Here is a 26,217-nt window from a genome sequence, read left to right on the forward strand (position 1 = left end):
TTAGCTGGCGATGGCCACATCCTGTAAGTGAATAAAATAACAAAAATCTCTAGTGTCACAAAAGAGTCTGTGGATTTCCTGTGTAGACTCTCACTTTGCTTTCCTGATGGAACAGGGGAGCACGGCTCTTGCAGATGTTAGAGTCATCCTGTCCACCAATCTGAAGACAGCATATCGATCCCTGAGAAGTGCAGGAGATTTGCTGCAGCAGTGTCGTGTTTCATCACAGTAACATCCTCAGTGCAATTTCCTACGTAGCCAGTCACTGATCCCGCATATTCATCAATGTTGACGTTTTTTTGACTAGGAAGTTTTTTGATTAAATTGATTCTATTATTTTATATTTTATTTGGAATAATAAAAGAGCAAGAATTAGTAAATGTCATTTACAAAAATTGAAAAAGGATGAAGGTTTTGTTTTGCCTAATTTTAGAATGTATTATTGGGCTGTTAATCTTTGATATATGTCTTTTTGGTTATACTGGGTTGATAAGACTGATCGGCCAATTTAGGTAGATCTGGAACTAAAAGTTGTAAAACAGTTTTATTTAACTTCGTTATTGGGGGCTCCATTACCTATGCAATTAGGTAAAGTTGTTAATTTAAACTTATATCCTGTGATTAAGTATTCTTTACAAATTTGGCTCCAGTTCCGCAATTCTTTTAATCTTACAAAATTTAAACTTTGTAGTCTAATTTACCGAAATTACTTTTTTAAGCCTTCGTTGAGTGATCCAATTTTTCTACTTTGGAAAAATAAAGGTATTAATTTTTTTTTGGATTTATTTAAAAAAGATAGATTGATGTCCTTTGAACGATTAACTGATAAATATTCTCTTTCATATTCACACTTTTTGGAATACCTTCAAGTTAGACATTTTTTACAAAAATATTTAAGTAATTTCCCTTACATATTGGAGGCTGACCTGTTAGATACTATTATGAGTATGAATCCTTTGATTAAGGGTTCTATTGGAAGAATTTATAATTTATTATTACAATGGGATAAGCATCAGTTGTCTAAGATTAAACAGGATTGGGAAAAGGAATTTAATTTGACTTTTATGACAGAGGATTGGATGTGGATATTGAAGTTGGTTAACTCTTCTTCAATTTGTGCTAGCCATTCATTGATTCAATTTAAAATTGTACATCATTATAATTTGACAAAGGAGAGACTTTCTAAAATTTTTCCTAATGTTGATAGTCATTGTGATAGATGTAAAACTGAGATAGCTACGCTGACACATATGTTTTGGTCTTGTTCTATATTGGAACAGTTCTGGAAGTCGGTTTTCTCGATAATTTCTAAAGCACTTAAAATTAATTTACAACCTCATAAATTAACTGTGCTTTTTGGAATAGTTCCTCAAAATATTCATGGTATTTCTGTGTCTGAGCAACGTGTTATTGCGTTTGTTACATTGATAACTAGGAGGGCCATTTTGTAGAAGTGGAAGGATACATCAACTCCCACTTTGTCACAATGGTTCTCTCAAGTGATGCTATGTCTTAGTTTGGAGAAAATTAGAAGTCGAACCTTTGAACCTTTATTTGATTTTGAGAAAAGATGGGGCTCATTTGCTCGTTATTATCATTTGAGTTAATTGATATAATTTTTCCATGATCTAATTGTAAACTCTTTTAGTATATTTTCTTTTTTTGCTGGCGGTTTGATGTTTATTTTTAGAAGCTTTTTGTATGATGCATGGCTCCGGGGTTGTACACCTAATGGGTTCTCTTTTTTTTTCTCACTTTCCGGCTTAGTAGGTTTTTTTTGTTATCACAAAATTTTTTTTCAATCTTTAAGGTGATGAGTTTTTTTTGAGGCATTGTAAGTGTTGTTACTTCGATGTATTCATGTTATTTTTCGTATATATATACAATAAAAAGATTTGAAAAGAAAAAAAAAGAAAGAATGTTGACGTGATGATATTAGGTAGCCGCCTCCCTGAATGTGCTCCAGTCCATGCTTTTGAAACAGTCCTCCAGCGCTAGCTGGCACCTTCTGGCCAGGTCCCTAATTGTAACCAACCAACAGTGCCATTGATTGCCGATACATTTCAGAATTGTATTATAAATAACCTCATCAGTTTTGAGCTGGATTTGGCAATGGAAATGCCTTTGCCTAGCAGGGCTATGGCCCAGATGCTTCACCCTAAGTTTTTATTCTAACTTGTTCTTCAGCAGATTTTGATATAACTGATAATATCAGCAATTATTATCAATTCCCTGAACTGAAAGGATATTTATGAGTCAGCAGTTTCCATTGTTCCAGAGTTACATAGAAGTCAAACTGGGAAAATATGGCAGACCGCCACTGAAGACCGATGGAACAGTACAGTACAGTATGGGCCCTGCAGAGCAGACCCGATGGGCCAAGTGGCCTATTTCTGTTCCTGTGTCTTATGTCTTACATCTTAAGATGTTGTGCTGATCGATGTAAACCCATTCCATGATCAATCCTACCCATCCATTAGTGAAACAGGATTTACAACAGACTGCTATTTACTGTTGGTGAAACTAATCATTTGCTCTAATTCTAGATTTATTTAATTACTTGAGCTTAGATTCTTTGGGTATTACAGTGGAATTTGAGCTCATTCCCTTGGACTGATGATGCTAGCAAGCAACATAACTACTAAATTATTGTATCCTCAACTTGAATATGTCTAAATGTTCAATGCATATAGGTGCAAGCTGCTTTACTATCCAATAAATAGCAAATGTACAATTGTCAGTGAGTGGCCCTAACTCCTCCTCCTTTCTGTAGCTTGATCTTCTGTCTTCTGGAGCATTCTGTATCCAAGACCTCTCACACTACAGTTTTGTATTCAAAATCACTTCTACATGAAAGATTGTGGGAGAGAAATTATCAATATCATAACGCATCAATGCAAATAGAAAACTGCATACCGCGCCTGTCTTCTAGGTGACTGGGAACAATGCAATTTTCAGGCAAGGATTCATTTTAACCTCTAATCTAACCTGTGCAAGAACGTCACTTGTGTGCACATGGTTCTGTTGACAAATTTGTTCCCAGAGTTTCAATAAAAGACAAAATCACAGAGGGTACATAATGTTTAGAAATAACAAAACCTTAAGTTTAGAAAGACCAGTCTCAGAGAGGGCAAATAGGAGAACATTTTTTTCAAATTGCTCCAAGTCACCCGCAAAAAGCAAGTACGGGTGCTGAACAATTTATCCTTAGCCCTTGGACATTGAAGAGGTTACTTTGCCATAAATGTAAAACTGGGATAAAGTGCAAATGTTCCTCTCTGAAAAAATAACTGCTGTTTACAGGGGATCAAAATGTGAATGCTGTGTTAATGGTTCCAAATGAAAAGGTGTAGATGACCATGAATATGGGGAAAATCCCAAATAAATACAATGGATTCCTCATACTTGGGCCATCGGTTAATCAGCCAGCCACTTATTTGGGGCAACTCTTAAAGAACAAATCGAGAAAGTAACCAGGATTGCCTTCATTTATTTGGGATACTATTCCACTTAGTTGGGACAGGAAATGATCATCTACATGCACTTGTCTGACCATTAGACACTACACCGTGCTTAGAGCAAATAGTTGTATCTGTTGTTTGTGCTTATGTTATGTTATCCATTTGGGCTGATGGACACTGATTCAAGAGGCAATGATTTTTAATAATTATTTTTATATTGACTTATTAAAAAGTTGAGACCCTTGCCGAGATGCCATGAAAAGATTTGACACTAGCTGAAAAGAATTACCCTTCTGGACCAGATTAAAAGCTGTCCACCTATCGCCACTCATTGTCAGCTGGCAGAGATAACCGCAGTGATGAAATCTACAATTTCACGCTTGATACAGCAACAAGACAAACCAGAAGAAGAATGGGCATTATGTGAGGGAGAACAGGGAACATTCGAAAAAATGAAAGCGTGAAGGTAAGGATCCAGATGTTAAAGAGGCCCCCGGTCAATGGTTTTACATTGTAACTGGACGAGGTGTGAGTGTCAGTGGAACAATGTTAAAAAAACGATTCAGAAGATATTAAAGCCACAGATGGTCGGCTGTCTCAATGGAAGTGTAGGCTCCACATTAAGTTTAAGAGAGCACGCAGTGAGAAAGGTAGTGCTGATGCTGAAAGTGCAGAAACATGGAAATCTACAAAATTCTCCAAATTGCTTCAAAAACTTGTGTAGATGAAACTTACAATGTTGACGATACAGGCCTCTTTTTTTCATGCCATGCTTGGCGGTTCCCTTTGCTACACAACACTATAGTATCACTCCGCATACACTTAATATCATTCTTACATTTTATTTATTTACTTACTGGGGTGCAGCCCAAAACAGGCCCTTCCGGCCCTTCAAGCTATGCTGCTAGCAAACCCTGATTTAACTCTAGCCTAATCATGGGTCAATTTACAATGACCAATTAATTTAACAACCGGTACATCTTTGAATTGTGGGAGAAAACCAGAGCACCCAGAGGCAACTCATGTGTCCTGGGGAGAATGTACAAATTCCGTACAGGAAGCAGAGGGAATTGAACCCAGGTGGCCTGTACTGTAAAGCCTTGTGTTATCCACTATGCTATCATGTCACCCTGTTGAGTAATCATCCTAACACCACCCATAATTAAAATCATGGAAAGTATATTGTATCCAGTCAATAATGAATACCATGGAATATTTTTTGTTATTATTACCACTGGCTGGAAAATACTTTAAGATGTGTGGAGAAGTTGTGTAAAATCAGATTTCTGTAGATCCGGTCATTTATAACCCACAGAGCCCTGTATTTCTGGCAGTCAAATGTTTCCTAAGTCGTGTGACCTACAATAATTCACTCAATATCCTGTGAAGCATGGCTGAATTTCATTTGGGGACTTCTTCAGTCCCTGCCTGTGATCAGTGACCCAAAATGCAAACATTTTTTGTCACTATTATCCGAACTTTCTAAGAAATACTGACATTGAATGAGAGTTTTGGCTTTGCAGCAATGTAACAAACGTTGCCAAAATGGTTGGGGAAATAAATGATTTTGAAGTTAATTCTTTCAGTATATACTGCTATCAGGTTGAATGACAATTTGCTCCATTCACTTGGCCCCTTCACCAGTCTTGAGCAAAATATAATCAGCTTCTCATCTGCTTTAGCTGCTAACTTGTATACACTTCACAAAAGGGGGAATTAACTTATACAGGTGGAAGACTAAAATCCAAAGTGGGAGTCATTCTGTCCATGATAACCAAGGATCCCACTTTCCAACACTTGGTTTAAAGTGTGACATAAGCTGTTTCTTCGGCTACCTACCAGGTACTTTCTTAAAGTAGGGGCAAAAATACAATGGATTCTGGTTAACTGGTTAACACATCAGGACCAGTACATTTTGGCCTATTTAAGTGTTTGCCCTAATTACCCGGAGTTTTATTGAAATAGTTAAAAAGGTATAAAAAAAGTCTAAGTACCATTTAACTGAGGTAACAAATTATGTTTTAAGTAAAGTGAACAAATTAGAAGACTTTCAATACAACTACAGTGCTATAAAACTGTGTATTAGTTCCTAATAGCTATCAACGGAGTAATTCATTCAGTGCACGCTGCGTGTCCTTTTGGTTATCTGTAAATGAACAAAATCACTGTAGACACCTACTTCTGATGATTGCATTGTCCAAATCTCTATTTTCATTGTAACGTTCAAGATGATTGTCAATGCCTTCAAATTTGTCGTAAACTTGTTGAGGTAGTGAAATTGTTTCATTTTCACTCCCGGCTGTTCCTGGCATCTCCAAGCCAGATCACTTGAAACTGCAGGGAGCAAGACAGTTCTGAATTGTCTCACTACTCATTTCTCATCTAGTATCAGTGACAAAAATCACTGCATTTTCAATACAAGCACACAGAATTGATGCTGTGTAAAAACTGTTCACTCTAAATACAGTGTGGTGTCTAACGCCACACAAGTGCTTGCATCAGATGCTAGTTAGAAACTGTTCAGCAACAATCGCCTGCCTTAATTAAGTGGTGTAGTGCCACCAATAAACAAAGGGAGTCCTGACTACTTTCTCAATTAATTTTTGTTCTTTAAGAGTTATCCCAAATATGTAGAATCCACTGTATGTTGCTCTTCTCCAGAGGTGAAAGTGATCTGGCAGAGCTGGTTGCTAAATAGCCAAAGCTGTGTTTATGATATGACCATACTGGTTATCTTCACTGTACATACATTGGTCTTTGTGTTATATATTCATACAACATTGAAGTGGGCCCATTGGCCCGCTGGGTCCATGCTGACAGTTGTCATTCAGCTCATTTACCAGCACTTGATCCATGCCTTCCCCGATTTGGTGATTCAAATGCTCCCCCAGATACCTTTTAGATGCTGTGAGAGTACCCGTCAGTGTCACTTTCTTCAGCAGTATACTCCAGACCACAACTGGAATGAAAAACATTCCTCTGAATAAAGAAAAAAATCCTCCTCAGATCTTTTCTAACCTTCAACCTTTGCCCTCTGGTCTTATACATGCCCACTATGAAGAAATCTTTCTCACTATCTACTCCATCTATGCCACTCATAATTCTGTATAGCCTTATGATCCATCACTCTACACTCTCGGTTTCCTCTTCTCCAAAGAAAACAAACCCAACCTGAATAGTCAGTCATTCCTCATAAATGAAATGCCCCAGCACAGTTAGTCTCCTCTGCACCTTCTCCAGTGTGTTCAGATCCTTCCTGTAGTGCTGTGACCAGAACTTCACCCAATGCTCTTGCTGGAGCTTAAACAAATTTTTATGACATTGTGCTATGATTTTTCTGCTTTTAGATTCAATACCCCTTCTGATGAAGACCAGCATTCTCTATGTATTTTTCACCACTTTTCTAGTTGTGCTGCCATCTTCAGGAAACTAGGCTGTTGGGCACCATGATCCCTTTCTTCCTCAATATTCCCTAGGGCCCTACCATTCATCTGTCCTAACTTTAATTCCCAAAATTCATCAGCCTGAATTTTCCAGGATTAAATTCATCTGCCATTACTCCACCCAATTTATCAGCTGATGTAACCTCCTCCTTACAAATCAGGCCAGGTTATAAGTTGAACAGTTTCTGAGATAATCTTTCATTTAATCATTTGAGTCCCACTAACAGCTACAATTTGCCACCATTAAAATAAAAACAACAAAATCTTACATTATCTACAAAAAACTAGATAATGTTATTAAACGCACCTTGGATTTTTCCATGATTACCTGCAAAACTAGGACCAAGTGGAAATATTATTCTGTAACAGCTGCAGCTGTATTCAAAGGAACTTTGCTCAAGACGTAAGTGTAATAATTCCAAGAAAAAAATGCAGATGGTCGTAGATATGGCAAACAATCACAAATAAATATTTGGGTTTGAAAGTTAAATTGGTTACACGAAGTGCTTCAGAGCAAACATGATATTCTTTACTATAATAAATGTCTCTAATATTATCACAGGTTTCGTCTGTGGAAACAAAGTCAGAAGATGTGAGCCTCAACTTTTTCAGCCAGTTGCAGGCTTTTATGACTGTTTTCAAAAAAGGCACGTTCAGCTTCCTCTGAGAGCAGTCTATAGAAGTCAAGCATAACTTTCAGTTAAAAGAAGTACACAATAGGTGATGATAGTGCATTTGTAAAGCTTGATCAGAGATGAGAATAAATGAAATTGCACATCTTTCACTCAGTATCATGTACTTAAATCTACATTCTTAACAAAATATTAGGACTTTCAAAACACTTTCCAATTACATATTTTTCAAGTTTAATCGCTGTTGTAATGGCCCATTTGTCCATGGATGGTTCTTCGCTCTGTGGTAGTGATGTTTGCTTATACGCTCAATGGCCACTTTATTAGTTACCTCCTGTATCGAATAAAGTGGCCACAGAGTGTATGCTCGTGGTCTTCTGCTGCTATAGTCCATCCACTTCAATGATGGACACGTGCATTCAGAAATGCTCTTCTGTACACCAACGTCGTACCATGTAGTTATTTGGATTACTCTTGCCTTGCTGCCAGCTTGAACCAATCTAGCCATCCTCCTCTGACCTCTCTCATTACAACGCATTTTCACCCATAGAACTGCCACTCACAGGATTATTTTTAATTTTTTACACTATTCTCTGTAGACTCCAGAGATGGTTGTTCGTGAAAATCCCAGGAGATCAGCTGTTTCTGAAATACTCAAACCACCCTCTCTGGCACCAACAATCATCCCACTGCCAAACTTACTTGGCCATTCTGATGTTTGGTTTGAACAACAACTGAACCTCTTGACCACGTCTGCACACCTTTGTGCATTGAGTTGCTGTCACATAATTGTCTGATTAGATATTTGCATTAATAAGCAAGGTATCCAATAAGGTGGCCACTGAATATACTTCCAGAGTTTATAGACCAATGTGATATAAAACTGCATGCTCACCTGCTTGTAACACAAGAGAGGAATTATGTTGGTTTACATCATGGCCATGGTAATCCTATGAAAATAGATTACTGTTAAGCAGAGTCATGCTGACATAATAAATGTACACATTTGTTTAGATTATGAGGACACTCAGTCCTCGTTTATTGTCATTTAGAAATGCATGCATTAAGAAATGATACAATGTTCCTACAGTATGATATCACAGAAACACAGGACAGACCAAGACTAAAACTGACAAAAACCACATAATTATAGCATATAGTTACAACAGTGCAAAGCAATACCGTAATTTGATAAAGAGCAGACCATGGGCACGGTAAAAAAAAGTCTCAAAGTCCCGATAGCCCCATCATTTCACGCAGACAGTAGAAGGGAGAAACTCTCCCTGCCATGAACCTCCAGCACCGCAAACTTACCAATGCAGCACCCTGGAAGCAACAATTGTAGGCTGTATCTCGGGTAATGATGAGTTTGAGTACAGAGAGGAAATTAAGAACCTGGTGGCATGGTGCAAAGACAATAACTTATCCCTCAACATCAGCAAGATGAAGGAATTGGATGTTGACTTCAGAAGGAGTAGCGGACCGCACGACCCAACTTACATCGGTGGTGCGCAAGTGCAACAGGTCAAAAGCTTTAAGTTTCTCGGGGTCAATATCACAAATGACCTGACTTGGTCCAACCAAGCAGAGTTCACTGCCAAGAAGGCCCACCAGCACCTTTACTTCCTGACAAAAGTAAAGAAATATGGCCTGTTCGCTACAACCCTCACTAATTTTTATAGATGCACCATAGAAAGCATTCTTCTAGGGTGCATCGCAACCTGGTACAGAAGTTGTCCTGTCCAAGACCAAAAGAAGCTGCAGAAGATCGTGAACACGGCACAGCACATCACACAAACCAATCTTCCATCCGTGGTTTTAAACATCACTATTTAAAAACTGCTCTCAGCATGGTGTAGAGTCTAACGTCTACACAACATGCATGCGACTGATGCTAGAGAGAAAAAGTTCAGCAACTGTCCCTAGCCCCAATTACGTGGCGTATTATCCCAAATAAACAAAGTGAATACTGGATATTTTCTCAATTTGTTTCTGTTCTTCAAGAATTGTCCCAAATAAGCGGTTGCCCAGATTAACCAATGGCCCAATTAACTGGAATTCATTATATTTTTTAAATTTTGTTTTAGATTAACTATCTCCATACATCTTCTGATGAAAGACCCTTGTGTGAGGAGAGACAGGATTTCCCTAAAACGTTTTCACTAGAGTTTAGAAAAGTAGCACAAGATCTCACTGAAATGTACCAAATTTGGCTTGGAATCAATAGACTGGATACAGGGATATACATTTCCGCTGACTGAGTGTGAGGATGAGAACTCATGGTCACGGTCCCAGGAATATGGGATAACATATTTAGATCTGACATGTGAGGAAATTCCATCATTGGAAGTATGCTGAAACTGGAATTCACTTCCACACAGTGTTCATCACCATCATCATCAAGTGCCGTGCCCACTTTGAGCTTTGACTGCCATGGCCCACACACACTTGTTTTGGGTCATGTGGATCAATTCATTGGTATTCGTTTCCAGTTCTCTGGCTGCTGTCTCCATCATCATTTGTCTTTGTCTTCCTCTTGCTTCCTTCCCTTCAGTCTATCCCATAATTACCGTGCATTCTAACTCCTCTTTCTTAATCACATGTCCAATGAAGTTACGTTGCCTTTTCATGATCTCATACATTGTTTCTCTTTTTGTGCTTGCTCTGTTCATGAAATCCTCGTTAGATATTTGTTTTGTCCATGATATTCTTTGCATTCTCCTCAAAAACCACATTTCTGCTGCTTCAATTCGATTCCTCATGTTACTAGATATTGTCCAACATTCTGAGCCATAACATAACTGGATAAACGTAACATTTCAGTACTCTGAGGTGGGTTGTCATGCCTAGTTTAGTATTGGTCAGTATACTCTTCATTCTTGTAAAGGTGTCTTTTGCCATCCCTATTCTTCTTTTGATGTCCATATCGCACCTGCCATCTGATCTCACCCAGCTTCCTAAGTAGCAAAAGTTCTGTACTTGTTTTATGTCTTCCCTATCTATTCTCAGCCTGCAGATAGAATTCTCCTCCTTTTTGGATATCACCATACATTCTGTCTTTTTGCAATTGATAGATAGACCCATTTTTGCACTTTGTTCAACAATTATATCAATTAAGTTTTGCAGTTCTTTCTCCGTACTTGCAATTAACATAGTGTCACCTGCATATCTGAAATTGATGTTTTCACCACCAACTTTGATTCCCAAGATGTCTCTTATTTTTTGTAATATTGTTTCACTGTACACATTAAATAAATCAGGGGAGAAAACATACCCTTGTCTAATGCCTTTCTTGATTTTTGTAAACTGACTCACTTCTCCATCTATTCTTACAGTGGCAGTTTGTTCCCTATACAGATTTCTGATTAAGCGGAGGTCTTTTGAATCTAGATCCAGAGTTCTCTGTAATACTTCAAATAACTTATTGTGCTTCACTTTAGCAAATGCTTTTGTGTAGTCGATAAAACAAACAAACAAATCTTTTTGCACTTGAATAGCTCATTCTGATAATAACCTTAACATCAATATTGCGTTTCTTGTACCTTTGTCTTTCACAAAACCATATTGTTCTTTACCTATTTCAGCATGTATCTTACTTTTAGCTCTTAGAAGCTATATCACCAAGATACTTCAAAATTCTTGGTGATAGAAACCATAGAAACCATAGAAACTACAGCACAGAAACAGGCCCTTTGGCCCTTCTTGGCTGTGCCGAACCATTTTCTGCCTAGTCCCACTGACCTGCACATGGACCATATCCCTCCATACACCTCCCATCCATGTATCTGTCCAATTTATTCTTAAATGTTAAAAAAGAACCCACATTTACCACCTCGTCTGGCAGCTCATTCCATACTCCCACCACTCTCTGTGTGAAGAAGCCCCCACTAATGTTCCCTTTAAACATTTCCCCCCTCACCCTTAACCCATGTCCTCTGGTTTTTTTCTCCCCTTGCCTCAGTGGAAAAAGCCTGCTTGCATTCACTCGATCTATACCCATCATAATTTTATATACTTCTATCAAATCTCACCTCATTCTTCTACGCTCCAGGGAATAAAGTCCTAACCTATTCAACCTTTCTCTGTAACTGAGTTTCTCAAGTCCCGGCAACATCCTTGTAAACCTTCTCTGCACTCTTTCAACCTTATTTATATCCTTCCTGTAATTTGGTGACCAAAACTGAACACAATACTCCAGATTCGGCCTCACCAATGCCTTATACAACCTCATCATAACATTCCAGCTCTTATACTCAATACTTCGATTAATAAAGGCCAATGTACCAAAAGCTCTCGTTATGACCCTATCTACATGTGACGACACTTTTAGGGAATTTTGTATCTGTATTCCCAGATCCCTCTGTTCCACTGCATTCCTCAGTGCCTTACCATTAACCCTGTATGTTCTACGTTGGTTTGTCCTTCCAACGTGCAATACCTCACACTTGTCAGTATTAAACTCCATCTGCCATTTTTCAGCCCATTTTCCCAGCTGGTCCAAGTCCCTCTGCAGGCTCTGAAAACCTTCCTCACTGTCTACTACACCTCCAAACTTTGTATCATCAGCAAACTTGCTGATCCAATTTACCACATTATCATCCAGATCATTGATATAGATGACAAATAACAATGGACCCAGCACTGATCCCTGTGGCACACCACTAGTCACAGGCCTCCACTCAGAGAAGCAATTCTCTACCACCACTCTCTGGCTTCTTCCATCGAGCCAATGTCTAATCCAATTTACCACCTCTCCATGTATACCTAGCGACTGAATTTTCCTAACTAACCTCCCATGCGGGACCTTGTCAAAGGTCTTACTGAAGTCCATGTAGACAATATCCACTGCCTTCCCTTCATCCACTTTCCTGGTAACCTCCTCAAAAAACTCCAACAGATTGGTCAAACATGACCTACCATGCACAAAGCCATGTTGACTCTCCCTAATAAGCCCCTGTCTATCCAAATGCTTGTAGATTCTGTCTCTTAGTACTCCCTCCAATAATTTACCTACTACTGATGTTAAACTCACTGGCTTATAATTTCCCGGATTACTTTTCGATCCTTTTTTAAACAACGGAACAACATGAGCCACTCTCCAATCCTCCGGCTCTTCACTCATAGACAGCGACATTTTAAATATTTCTGCCAGGGCCCCCGCAATTTCAACACTAGTCTCCTTCAAGGTCCGAGGGAACATTCTGTCAGGTCCCGGGGATTTATCCACTTTAATTTTCCTCAAGACAACAAGCACCTCCTCCTTTTCAATCTGTACAGTTTCCATGGTCTCACTACTTGATTCCCTCAATTCCACAGATTTCATGCCAGCTTCCTTAGTAAATACAGACGCAAAAAACCTATTTAAGATCTCCCCCATTTCCTTTGGTTCCGCACAAAGCCGACCACTCTGATCTTCAAGAGGACCAATTTTATCCCTTACAATCCTTTTGCTCTTAATATACTTGTAAAAGCTCTTTGGATTATCCTTCACTTTGACTGCCAAGTCTTCTTTTTGCCCTCCTGATTTCTTTCTTAAGTATATGACTCATGATATGACTCATTAAACTTATGGTCCTATGTAATTCACATTCTATTGCTCCAGGTTTCTTAGGAAGAGTGATAAATACTGATTTCTTCATCTCTTCTGGTAATATCCCAGTCTCATAAATGTTATTGATTAAATCAGTAACTATTTCAATTCCATAATCTTCAAGGGCGATAATTTGTTCTATTACTAATTCATCAGGACCTGCTGCCTTTCCTTTCTTCATCTTATTTATTGCATTACGAACTTCAGATTGTAAAATACTTGGACCTTTAATGTTTTTCTTAATTTCTGGTTTTTCACCTCGATCGTCTTCAAACAATTCCCGAATATACTCATTCCATCTGTTCAAAATCTCATCTTTTTCCATGATAATGGTACCGTCCTTTGCTTTCAAACATCCACCTGAAGAACAGAGCTTTTCACCAGTGATATTCTTGATTTGTTGATGTAACCTTTTTGGATCAGTGATAGGGATTCTTTCTATTTGCTCACATTCCTGGTTTAACCATTCTTCTTTGGCTTTTTGACATGAGCTTTTAGCTTTTTTATCTAAGGACTTATATTCTGTAGGATTTGCTTTCTTCTGTCTCCTTTCTTCCATTAGATTTTTGATTTCATCTGTCATCCATTTATTCTTTGTGCTTTTTTCTTTTTTAGGAATCACTGACATTGCTGATTCTACCAAGACATCCTTTAGAGAGTTAAATTTCATTTCTGCATGATTGCTATCATCTTCAACAGGTTCTATTTCTAGACTTTGAAATCTATTCCTTACTTCAATTGTAAATTTTTGTCTTACATTTTCTTCTTTAATTAATTGCAAGTAGTCAAGGGATTGTTAAGGTTTTTGCTTCTTTGGTTTTTTAAGTTTTACTTTTACATGACATACTACTGGGTTATGGTCACTATTAAAGTCTGCACCTGGATATGTTTTGCATTGAGTTACTGAGTTTCTAAATCTTTGGTTTATAGTAATAAAGTCAATTTGATTTCTAGTGTTATCACCTGGACTTTTCCCGGTCCACAAATGCCTTGGATGGTTTTTAAAGTAGGTATTCATAATGACCTGATTATTTATCTTGCACCATTCTACCCATTTCTCACCTCTTTCATTTCCTTCCCCAAATTTTCCTAGGGTATTTCCATCAGCACCTTGTCCTACTATAGTATTTTGATCTCCCATGACAATAACAATATCTTGAGATTTGCATCCATTCTTTGCTTGTTCAAGCTCTTCGTAGAATTTATCTATATCCTCATTTGTTCCATCTGTTGTTGGTGCATATGCCTGTATAATTGCTAAATCAAATGGTTGTCTTTTGAATCTAACAAGGAGCACTCTTTCTGATATTGCCCTATGTCCTAAAACACTTTTTGCCATGTTTTCATCCATAAGAATTCCTACTCCATTAGTATGGGATGTTCCACAAGAATAAATTAGTGTTTTATTTCTATTCTGACATGTTCCAGCACCTATCCAATGAACTTCACTAATTCCCATGATGTTAATCTTTAGTCCTTCCATTTCATTTATCACATTGTCCAATCTTCCTGCTTGATATAGGGTTCTTACATTCCAAGTGGCAATAATTTTCTATTGTGCTTCTTGAATTTTTTGAGCAGCAGCTTGATGACGGTCGGGGATCCCCTGCTGACCAGAATCAATCCTATCGAGCGAAACATTTTCAGAATTATCTTGAAGATCCTCTTGACATTGTTGTTGTGTGATACATTTTGTGAGTTTGACCATGGTTTTCTTAGCAAATAGAATCTAGGAAACCTAGTATCTAGCAACGGTGGTTTGCTATTGCCTACAGTTGGGCGAACTAAAGAAATCGCCATTTCTCTTCCCAAATGTTCATCCGCCTCTCCTATAGCTTCCCAAATGTTCATCCGCCTCTCCTATAGCCGTTGACATTTGAGGTCCTAGCTCATCTGCCTTCTCCGTCATAAGTTCAGTTACTGAACCTGCCAAATCTGCTGCTGGCCTTCGCTCATATCCTGAGCAGGAACCCTTGCAGGTGCTACCATTCCAGGTCAGAGCTGCCCTGGGAGTAATGAATGACTAAGGGGTAACTCCACTTTCCCCAAAGCTCTGAAAGTCCCCAATCAGAGCCTCATCACCAGTTGCAGTTTAGAGTCATACCCAGGACTACTGATATCAAAGAACATTTTGTTTTAGTTTCAGGGAAATTAGATAATAAGTTAATGGTTTTTGCTCATTTGCATGCCCCAAATATAGATGATCCAGGCTTTTTTGAATGTTTTTGTTTCACTTTTATCAAATTTAAGTTTAAGTTTATATTCTTTGGTTTTAGGAGGAGACTTCATCTGTTGTTTAGATCCTGTTTTAGATCGTTCTTCTTCTAAATGATTGACTTGTAGTAGATCTGCCTCCTTTATCCAATCTTTTCTAATGAAATGTGATATTATTGATGTTTGGCGTAATGTGATATTATTGATGTTTGGCGTATTTTTGCATCCAACAGATAAACTCATTTTTTTCTCATGTTCATCATACGCATTCCAGGATTGATTATTTTTTTGTTGATAGCCAATTGATTCCATTGGTTCAATCCCAATTCTTTTATTGCCTCTTGATAATTTCTCTCCACAATACTTCTCAGTTGCTGAGAGATCACTTTTTGGTCTGGAATGTGATCAATAAGATTACTAACATCCTCTTCTCCTACAATATATCCTTTTCCAATACCACATCCAAAGCAGAGTTGTTTGTTTAGCTTTTAGTTGAGAAGATGTATGAAGGATGGTAACAGGAAAGGAATGGAGGGTTATGGGCTGAGTGCAGGTCGGTAGCACTAGGTGAGAGTAAGAGTTCGGCACGGACTAGAAGGGCCGAGATGGCCTTTTTCCGTACTGTGATTGTTATATGGTTATATAATCTTTAAAAGCTGAAGAACCCTGGCAAGGTGTATCAAGCTGAAAATTCGAACCATACGAACCTTGTACTCACTACGATCAAAGAATTGATCAACTATGACATCAGCTGCTGCTAATGTGATGATGAATAGGTCAAACAGATTCCAATGATCAAGGAAATAGGATTTACGCACAGCAAGAATCTTCATAAGTGCTTCTGTTTATACATATTATGAAGAAAACATAATTGGTCATTTGCAGTTCCAGAGCATACTGTATATTCATTTTGGGATGCATTCCAGGATGATTGGGAAGATATTTAGGATTACCAGTACATGAAAAACATTCAAATGCACTGTTGTATACCATACAATGACAATATTTTGAAATTCTGCCTTTGTATGGCTTGTATTTGTCCACTTTGACATTATACATCCAGTCTTTCAGCTTTTTCCTGATGGTAACATAAATTCCTTTGAGATCCCAGTGTTTCTTCACATCTATTACAGTCATAAATCTTCTGGAATCAATCATGTTCTCGGTGATACTAATCAGCGTACGTGCAGCTTGACGGTTTAGCATATCAGCACTATATTGCCGCCAGTAACTTGTCTTTTAAGCCTTTAAAAGGCATATTTTGGCTTCTTCCATCATGTCATCTATCTCACGGAGGGAAGGCTCCCATGGAATATTTTTTTCACAGTCAGGGCAATGAACTGCTTTAGTGCTTGGCAAAATTTCATCAATTTGAACATTTTTTTGTGACATTTGTATGGGTCATCAATTTGCACAACTTTTTCTGCAATTACCCGGTTTGCATCTACCAGGAATCTATCCATTTTCAATAAAGAAAATCTGTTGGCCTGACTTTCTCTGATACGCTGAATTGCACCGTACATAGCCATGCATTTAGGGGCTGGAATATCTCGAAGGCCCAAGGTATCGATAATCCATTCCATGGCGGTGCCATTGATTAGCAGTGTCAATAATACAGACCCCAATACATGCAGCAATATCTTGTTTCTGACATTCACTTCATCAGGTCCTTCCAAATGATATGCCATAAGAGATAAACTTAGAGTGAAAGCACCTTTTGTACCACTTCAGATGCAAACAGCTCCCCAGCGCCAATTGAAACCATAGCCCAGATGTTTTAACAATAGTGCCAAGCCCACGATAATTATCAAGCGTATATTATTTATTCCAAACTAAAGTACAATAATGAAAAAGCCATCAGTGATGGACATATGTTCCAATGTTTTTTGTGATATGACAACTCCAACAATCATGAAGATGAGAGAATTTCCTAGATATGTTAGCATTTCCCAAGAGCGCAATAAGAACACCTCAGTCTTTGGGCTGAAACTCACTGTTTCCATAAAGAGCCCCATAAATGTAACAGATATCACACCCAATATACCAACCCATTCACCGACATGGAACGCTATGTAAGTATTTGCCAAACTGATCGTTATCTCCATTACCCCATCATTAAAGACATAGGTTAGGCAAAACATGGTGATTTTGACCATTATATATCCAAATACTGGGCTTACAAACACCTTTAGCATCAGTCTTATAGCAAGTTCAACAGCTTCAACATCATGTGGTTCAAGAGCAAGTTCTAATGAAATTGAAATTTTAATTCAAAAAGGGAAAATGAAAAAATTTAGTTCTTGTATGTATAATTTGATTCAAAAACAGACAAAGAATCCATAAACAAGGAATCCATAAGTCAAAACAAAAATGGGAAACAGATCTGAATATTAATATTGATGAAACAAATTGGTCAAGACTGTGTCTTGACAGTATGACAAATACAATAAATGTTCGACTTAGATTAGTACAATATAACTTTTTACACCAATTATATATTACACCACAAAAAATAAATAGATTAAATTCAAATCTATCTGATAAATGCTTTCGGTGTAATCAAGAAATTGGTACTTTCTTACATTCTACTTGGTCTTGTTTTGAAATTCAACCCTTTTGGATAAATTTAAGAGTCTTATTGGAACAAATTACTGGAACTCAACTTCCACATAACCCTGTATTATTTCTACTAGGTGATATTGAAGGGATAAAGCCGAAACTTAAATTGAATAAATATCAGAAAGAATTTATGAAAATTGCATTGGCAGTAGCTAAGAAGACTATAGCAGTTACTTGGAAATCTGATTCGTATTTAAGTATGAATCGTTGGAACAATGAAATGGCTAGTTCTATTCCACTTGAAAAAATTACTTATAATTTGAGATAAATATGAAACATTTTTGAATATTTGGCGCCCTTATTTACAAAAGATAGGATGGCATATTTAATTGCTCCGATAAAGATCTTGGTCCCTTGGGGAAACTAACGAATAAGTATACTAAACTTATTTTGAATCCCATGGAGCATGTGGAAACCTTCCAATACCCAGGCGGTTCTTTTTTTCTTTCTTTCTTTTCTTTTTTAGGTAGGACTATATATGGAGGGGGAGGGTTAAGGGGAGGGGGAGGAGGGTAGATATTATCTTTCCATGTATTCATTTTGAAAACTTAATAAAAATTATATTAAAAAAAGAGCAAGTTCTCAAAAGACTTCAAACATGGCAATAGCAGTTCCATCATTCAGCAATGATTCCCCTTCAATCAATAGAGTAAGCATTTTCGATGCACCTAGTTTCTAAGCAGAGCGACAGCTGTAATAGGGTCAGTGCAGGCAAGCATTGACCCAAACGTCACACCAACGTGCCAATCCCAGTTGAATGTGTAAACCTTGACAGCCAAAACAGCAATCATTGCAGCACTCAGGACCAAACCGGGACCAGCCAAAAGCACCACCTGGGAAAGTGACTTCAAAAATACGTGAGATTCAATTTCAAATGCACTGCTGAATATCAAAACTCGCATAAATGTATGAATAAGCAGCAATGGGTCAATTTGTGCAATGATTTCCCTGTACCTTTGCACCAATGTATACTTGGTACTTAATGTTCCAAAAGCAATACCGAATATGTAGAGAACTACAGTGTGTGGAAGTTTTACTCCCTTTAGCAGAGTTCTGATCACAGCTCCGAATAGAAGAGTTCCAAAGATGAAGAGAATGATGTGAGACAGATCTTGAGCGATGATTCTGAAGTTGCTACCTTTAAACCCCAAATGTGCCATAAGCGGGAGTCGTGGACATGTTGCTCAATTTAACACTTGTCGTGGCATACTCTGGGCGTAGATATTGATCAAGTGAATATAGTCACACACTGTTAGGGATTCCTATTTACTCAATGAATTTAAGAAGGACATAAAGAGATGCCTAGTCTCAAAATTCATCAAGGACAATGAGGAGAGAGCAGAGATATGATATTGATATCAGCCATTTTGTATTGAATTGCAGAACAGATTGAATGCCCCACTCCTGCTCATAAGATGGCACCAGAGGTTTCTGCAGACCTGGACCTTCCAGTTTGTCTGCAAAACAGTTTTATTTCTTCTCTTTTAATGATTTTTCAAGGTGGTTGGGGTCCTGTCGGCGTCCAGGATCTATAGCTGCAATCAAACTGCAGTTCTTCACGATGATGTATTCTTGCTCTCAGAGTTTGCCGAGCAGCCTGGTGTTTTTCAATATCTCCAGGTATGGCTTGGAAGACGTGCACCCTCAGTGTGCAGTCCTGTGAACAACCTGATTCCTCGCTGGTGTGGCCGACTGAAGTATCCCAGGAGATTAAAACATCGAGACAGCAGTGTAGGTTGCCGTCAAAATAAGTTATGCTACAGATTGTAACATTGAAACAACAAGCTGTTTGTCTCCCTCATGCTTTGGCAGGAGAAAAATCTCTCACTCCTTCGTTAGTGAGAGAGTGAGAGCCTGTCTGAGATATTGAAGTGTTGGGATGGCTTTTGATGGAATCTAGATCACTGGGGGGTGGGGGGCTTTGTTCTTGTTTGCATGATGGGTGGTGGAGGATGATGCTTTTGTGCTTTTACTGGGGCAAATATGGATAAGGGAGAGACATTGATTGATGCTTTTCTGCTTTTGTGCATGGGAGGTGGGAAGGGGGATTTGGGGATCTAACATTTTCTGTCATTCATTCTTTGAGATTGTTCTCTCTGCTTTGTGGATGTTTGTGAAGAGTAAGGATTTCAGGTTGTATACTTACACATTCTTTAATACTAGATTGAACCTTTGACCATAGAAATATTTTCATATTTCTATGTTTCTATTATTGCTCATTAACGGATGATATTTAATTTTAAGAAGGAATGAGATTTTAGAGTAAATTATTTTGAATTAAAACACTCATAAATAACTCAAAATTTCCAAAGAAATGAAATGGATATGCCACAAAAATATTGAAAATTTGGAGGGAAAATACAAATATAAATGTACAAGGGTTAATTTTCACACTCATCAGAGAAGTGTACTTTCATTCTGGACACAAACCTTCTGGTTTCCACTTGAATTAAATTTAATTAAGTTAAAATCTGAGAATTTCTATATTGAGTGGGCAAGTTACTCTATTAATTTACTGAACAAATGGTGAAAGTTATTAAATCACTAAGAACTTGAAAAATAGGGTGGATTACCCATAATTTGAAGGATTGGTTCCAAAATAAGCAATCTGCAGAATCCACAGGACATAGCAGACATGAACTCACATTTCATGGAAAAGTGTTAACTATTTTTCATACAGTTTTCAAAGAGACTAAAGAGCAACCCAAACTGTGTGAACTCCATGGACTGAAATGATGGAAGAGTGATATATTACAATGTAATCCCATGACTCTTTTGATGCTCATCAGATAATCTTTTGCCTACGTCAATTGTGAAAAGTGGGAATCCTGCCAAGGAGAGCAGAGATGCTTGCATCAGTTGAAAGAAACAGATTTATACAGGAAGCTCTATTAATTGTGAGATTTCTAGTTGAGACAAAATAATGGCTAATTTCAAAGCAGATGAATTAAATCGGCATGTAGCTTTCATTAGAAGAACATTATAACCATATAACTATATAACAATTACAGCACGGAAACAGGCCATCTTGGCCCTTCTAGTCCATGTTGAACGCTTGCTCTCACCTAGTTCCACCGACCTGCACTCAGCCCAAAACCCTCCATTCCTTTCCTGTCCACATACCTATCCAATTTTTCTTTAAATGACAATATCGAACCTGTCTCTACCACTTCTACTGGAAGCTCATTCCACACAGCCACCACTCTCTGAGTAAAGAATTTCCCCCTTGTGTTACCCCTAAACTTTTGCCCCCTAACTCTCAACTCATGTCCTCTTGTTTGAATCTCCCCTACTCTCAATGGAAAAAGCCTATCCACGTCAACTCTATCTATCCCACTCATAATTTTAAATACCTCTATCAAGTTCCCCCCTCAACCTTCTACGCTCCAAAGAATAAAGACCTAACTTATTCAACCTTTCTCTGTAACTCAGGTGCTGAAATCCAGGTAACATTCTAGTAAACCTTCTCTGTACTCTCTCTATTTTGTTGACATCTTTCCTATAATTCGGTGACCAGAACTGTACACAATACTCCAAATTTGGCCTTACCAATGCCTTGTACAATTTTAACATTACATCCCAACTCCTATACTCAATGCTCTGATTTATAAAGGCCAACATACCAAAAGCTTTCTTCACCACACTATCCATGTGAGATTCCATCTTCAGGGAACTATGCACCATTATTCCTAGATCCCTCTGTTCTACTGCATTCTTCAATGCACTACCAATTACCATGTATGTCCTAATTTGATTAGTCCTACCAAAATGTAGCACCTCACACTTATATGTAGTATATAATGTATATTATGTTACTATAATTATCATGTCCTGTGAATTAAGTTCTGAAAAGCCAATCGGACAATGTAATTTTACTCAAGTTTGACTCCACTTTGAAAACACGGCGTTAAATTATCAGTTAAAGACCAATATAAACTTGTGCATTTTTTTCTTTTTTATTATGTATTTTTCTTTTTATTATCAATAATCTTCTTCAGAAAATGAGCAATAAGGGCCAGAAATATTTTCTTCTGGAAAATAATGATTACATTCATGCTTTTGTCTTCATTACAGTAATAAATTGTGTAAGAATATTCTGCCTTAAAAAATTATACTGTTCTAATCATTTACTTCTTTGAGATCCAAGCTCAAAGAATCAATTTTTCCCTCCAAAGGAAGAAGACTTTCTTTTAGTTGAGTTAATCCAGCGATGATAGAGCTCATTTGAGTCTCTAATCTATTAACCTAGGCTGGCTCTTCAGAACCTTTGTCAATTTTTTTTAGATTTACCATTACCTGTATCCGGGAATTTTTTTAGTGCTTCTCGAGGTAGCCATGGTTGTAATTATCACTTTAACAGATCTGACTGAATAAAGTTAAAATTTCAAAGTTTAAGTCAGGAAAGGGAGAAATTAAAGGCAGACAGAAAGACACATGTCCACAGGCGGAAGGCGGAGTCACTGTTCTAGTCATTAAACATCAGAAAGACACTGGATTAGATTTATTGCAAACTGGTGGTTTACAGAATATGCCAAAGGGAAATCAATCACACCTTTTACCACTAAAATCTAACAAAGAATGAGTTAATAGAAATCTTCAATAAAAGAGATGCAATACCTTGGTTCATTCTTCCTCTCCAATCTAATTATATTTTGTTTTCATCTGGATGGTCTCTATAAGCTAAGGGTAGGTCTGGCAACTGTAAATTATCCTGAGTCTAGGTGAGTGGTAGGAAATCACATGGGGTTTGATGACCATGTAAGGGCATACAGGTTATGGAGAAGAGCGGCAGTAGGTTTTTCTTTGAAAGGGAGTAGAGACTCAATGGGTCAAATGTACGAAAATACTAGAGATAATCATTTATTAGTCAACTAAACTTACTATGGTGAGTTCTATGTACAAACATTGTACTAATCCAGTTGGATCAACAGAAGTACAACGTGGTTAAGGGCAGCAATATAACTGTGTGACACTGAAAGCAAAGTGGCCCTCATCATTGAACAAGTTATGACACTCTGTAACTCACTGGGTGTACTTTCCTTGCCACAAGTTACAGGCCAATTTATGCTTTAATAATTGCATGTCAGTCACACATTATTATTTTTAACAAAATCTGGGATACCAGTTCCAAAGCATCTAAAAGTGCACCATTAGGTCATGTCATCCTCAAACGTTTGCCAAGAATCTCTTTGTCAACTGATTTATTGAGTTCACCCTAACTTAACCCTTCGCATTAGTTCAATTTTGAAAACTAAGTTAAAGACTATAAAGGAAAGCGAGCCTTCTGCAACACTAAATCTATGGCATGAGAAGTGAAATGGTGAAGATATATACCTGGCAATGGGGCAAAAACTATCAGTGAAACAGGAAGAAAATTGTCAAAGTTGGCAAATCTGGAAGAGTTGAGGAGATTTCGTTCAGGTGGTGTAAGCGGATCCAGAAGTAATTTCAGAAGGGACTTGGAAAGTTACTTGAGGAAGAAGTTATTCAAGGTAAGGGACTGAGAATGGGATGCCTTCCTCTGACTCACTTGTCAGTGGTCTGCGTTTACATGAAGATTCATGGACAGGGAAGTGGGAAGACAGGTGAAGCGCGAAGTGAACAGCTAGTCAGTATCAGGAAAATACAGACTATTTGAACTTAATAGCAAGGTATTATTTAAAGAAATCAAGACAGTCTCCCACCTTTCTGGCTGACTTGATTGATTAGCTGGTTATAGGAAGTGTAAGTGAGCAGTTGCAACAATGAATGTATTGAGGCAGCTGTCAGTAATCAACCAAAAGCAACTGGCTCTTGGACACTCAGGAGCTGAGAAGGCCAGAGTCTTCCTTGCAACACTGAGAAGTACTCCTGGTCTTCCAGAACCAATGAAGCATGAACAATTATGTATTACTTGGACCAATAAAATGTAAATTAAACTTGCATTTCTCCAAACTGTCTGCAGCATTAAATATTTCCATAATAATTCTTAAAATGCTGGGCACATTCATTGGGACTGGGAGTTTCAGTTCTCTTTCTTCTCAGGGGCCCAAATATAATGAAAATCCATTTCCCAAATGAAGAATAAAAAAAAAAGAACTAGCAGTCAGAATGCCCAGGTTTAGTTAGCACAAGAAAGATTAAGAGTGGAAAGGAACAAGAAAGACTCCAAGACTAAAATTGTTTCTATGTAGAAGTCTCGCCTACTCTGCAGGGATCAAATAAAGTTTGCTTACTCCAGGGCAAAGCCAGTCATTTAATTCCGGGCATCTTCAGGCAACTAAGAGTCAAGCTGCTCCCCACAATGATCTGACATTCTCATCACAGGGTATTCTCAAATAACAAGATGTGTTCCAAATTGTAATAAAGAAAATCCCTTTACAACACATTCCAAACATTATTCCTCAGCTGTAATATTTGGAAGGGAGCGAGTGTGTGTGAAGGAGAGAGGTATAGATCAAATTAATTACTTTTCTGCAACCAAGTAGTCGAACGCGCAGTATAGTCACAAGCACCTATCTTACATTTAGTCCATGAGTTAAAGAAACGCCTTTGCTCTGGTCTATTGCATGGTGTGACCTCACTGATAAGAATGATTGGGTGTCCTGCCGTAAGTGGTGATCAGGTCAGACCTCACAGCATAACAGTAAGAAACCATTCACCATGTTCGGAGCTCAGGCAACAGGAAGAAAAATGAGGCAATCATTTCAAAATTGTGACCAAAATAGCACTGCTTGTCTTTGCTGAGGAAAAGGTAATTTGAGGTCAGCAATTCAGCTGAGTATTCCCTATCTTCATCAGTAAATTACAGATACAGGGTTTGAATTCAGTTCTAACGACTAAAAGTAAAAGAGTGACTGGTAAAATAAAAACAAGAAGTGTTTACAATTTGAATTACACAGGGAAATAACCTGTGAACTGGTACACTTTATGTTAAGGTTATCTTTGAACTAGTTATGTTTTCCAAAAATATCATCAAGAAAATTTTGCATGAGTAAGTTAATATATAGAGAAGAATGTGAGATTATTAACACATTCTTAGTCCATATTTTAAAACATTGTTAAGAACAATAAATGAATACCCAAGAGGATTCTGCTGATCAGTTGAGATTGGCATTGACACTGACTATCAAGGTTTCAGCGTTGCTTTGCAAATAACATTGGACCATTAGGAGAAGCTCTGCGGGAACTCATTCTGAAATAATTAGATCCTCACATACCTCAAGGTCTTCCTTCAATCTACTGGCTATTTGCAGACATGACTGGAGTAAGCAACTTTTATGTGTGTTGCTGGAGTATATCTGCCTTTCATCGTCAATGGCTCAAGTTCAGGAGTCAGGCAAAAAAAGAAAACATCCACAAAATATACTCATTTCTTCATGATCTGAACAAATAAAAGGAGGATTTCTTTTGCATAAATCCAACAAAAGAAACATGGAAGCAAAATGAACAGTTTTCAAGGATCAGTCAATATAACTCAGCAATATCTATCTCTTGTCCTTTCATTATCAGTTCAGCAGAGGCTGACATTTTTGCTCTGAAATGAGAGGATCGTTTAGTAAAAGAGTAGGATTTGACCAAGCTCAAGAGCTGCCCACTGGAGCCATCAGAGATGAATGCTAGTGCACAAAACTTAACAATTAAAAGCAGAACATGCCACTCAGCCCCTTGATCCTGCTCTGTTATTAGCAAGATTGTGGCTGATCTGGTTGCTACCTCAATTTCACGTTCCTGCCTCTCCCTGATAAACTTTCATATCCCTGCTGATCAAGAACTCATCTGCCACTGCCTGGAAAACATTTGTCACTCATCTTCCACTTCACTTTAAGGAAGAGAGCACCAAAGACTCACAACTGTGTGAGAAAAAATGAATTTTACCCTCCAGGAAATCAGCTGCTTTAAAATGTCAAGCTCATATTTTAAAACAATGCTGTGTGCATCTTCTCCTGTAAGAGAAAATATCCACTCCAAATCTATTCAGTAAGGAACCCTCAAGATGTTATAGAAGTAACAGTCATGAAATTATTCAGTTCAGTTTACTGTATATCTGTGACAACTCTTTGGGGGAGCTGTACAGTCAACCTTACTGCTCTGCCTTTTCTCAGTTTTTTCTTCCAATTTGAATCTACATCTAGTTCTCTTCGCAATTACTGCTGAAGCTGTTTTCACCACCCTTTTAGGGAGTCACTTTATTCACTTACCAGCCCATGGAATGCGAACATTCCTTGAGTATTCCACTTGCCCTTGGGAAAAGAGTGGTGGCCTGCTGCTGTGCTCAT

General features: G+C 37.9%; 1 pseudogene; it reads right to left on the minus strand.

The window, feature by feature from the left end:
• LOC134354121 (sodium/hydrogen exchanger 10-like) lies at positions 1–26,217 on the minus strand (annotated as a pseudogene).

The sequence above is a fragment of the Mobula hypostoma genome, chromosome 1 (assembly GCF_963921235.1).
Source record: "Mobula hypostoma chromosome 1, sMobHyp1.1, whole genome shotgun sequence".
Classification (NCBI taxonomy): domain Eukaryota; kingdom Metazoa; phylum Chordata; class Chondrichthyes; order Myliobatiformes; family Myliobatidae; genus Mobula; species Mobula hypostoma.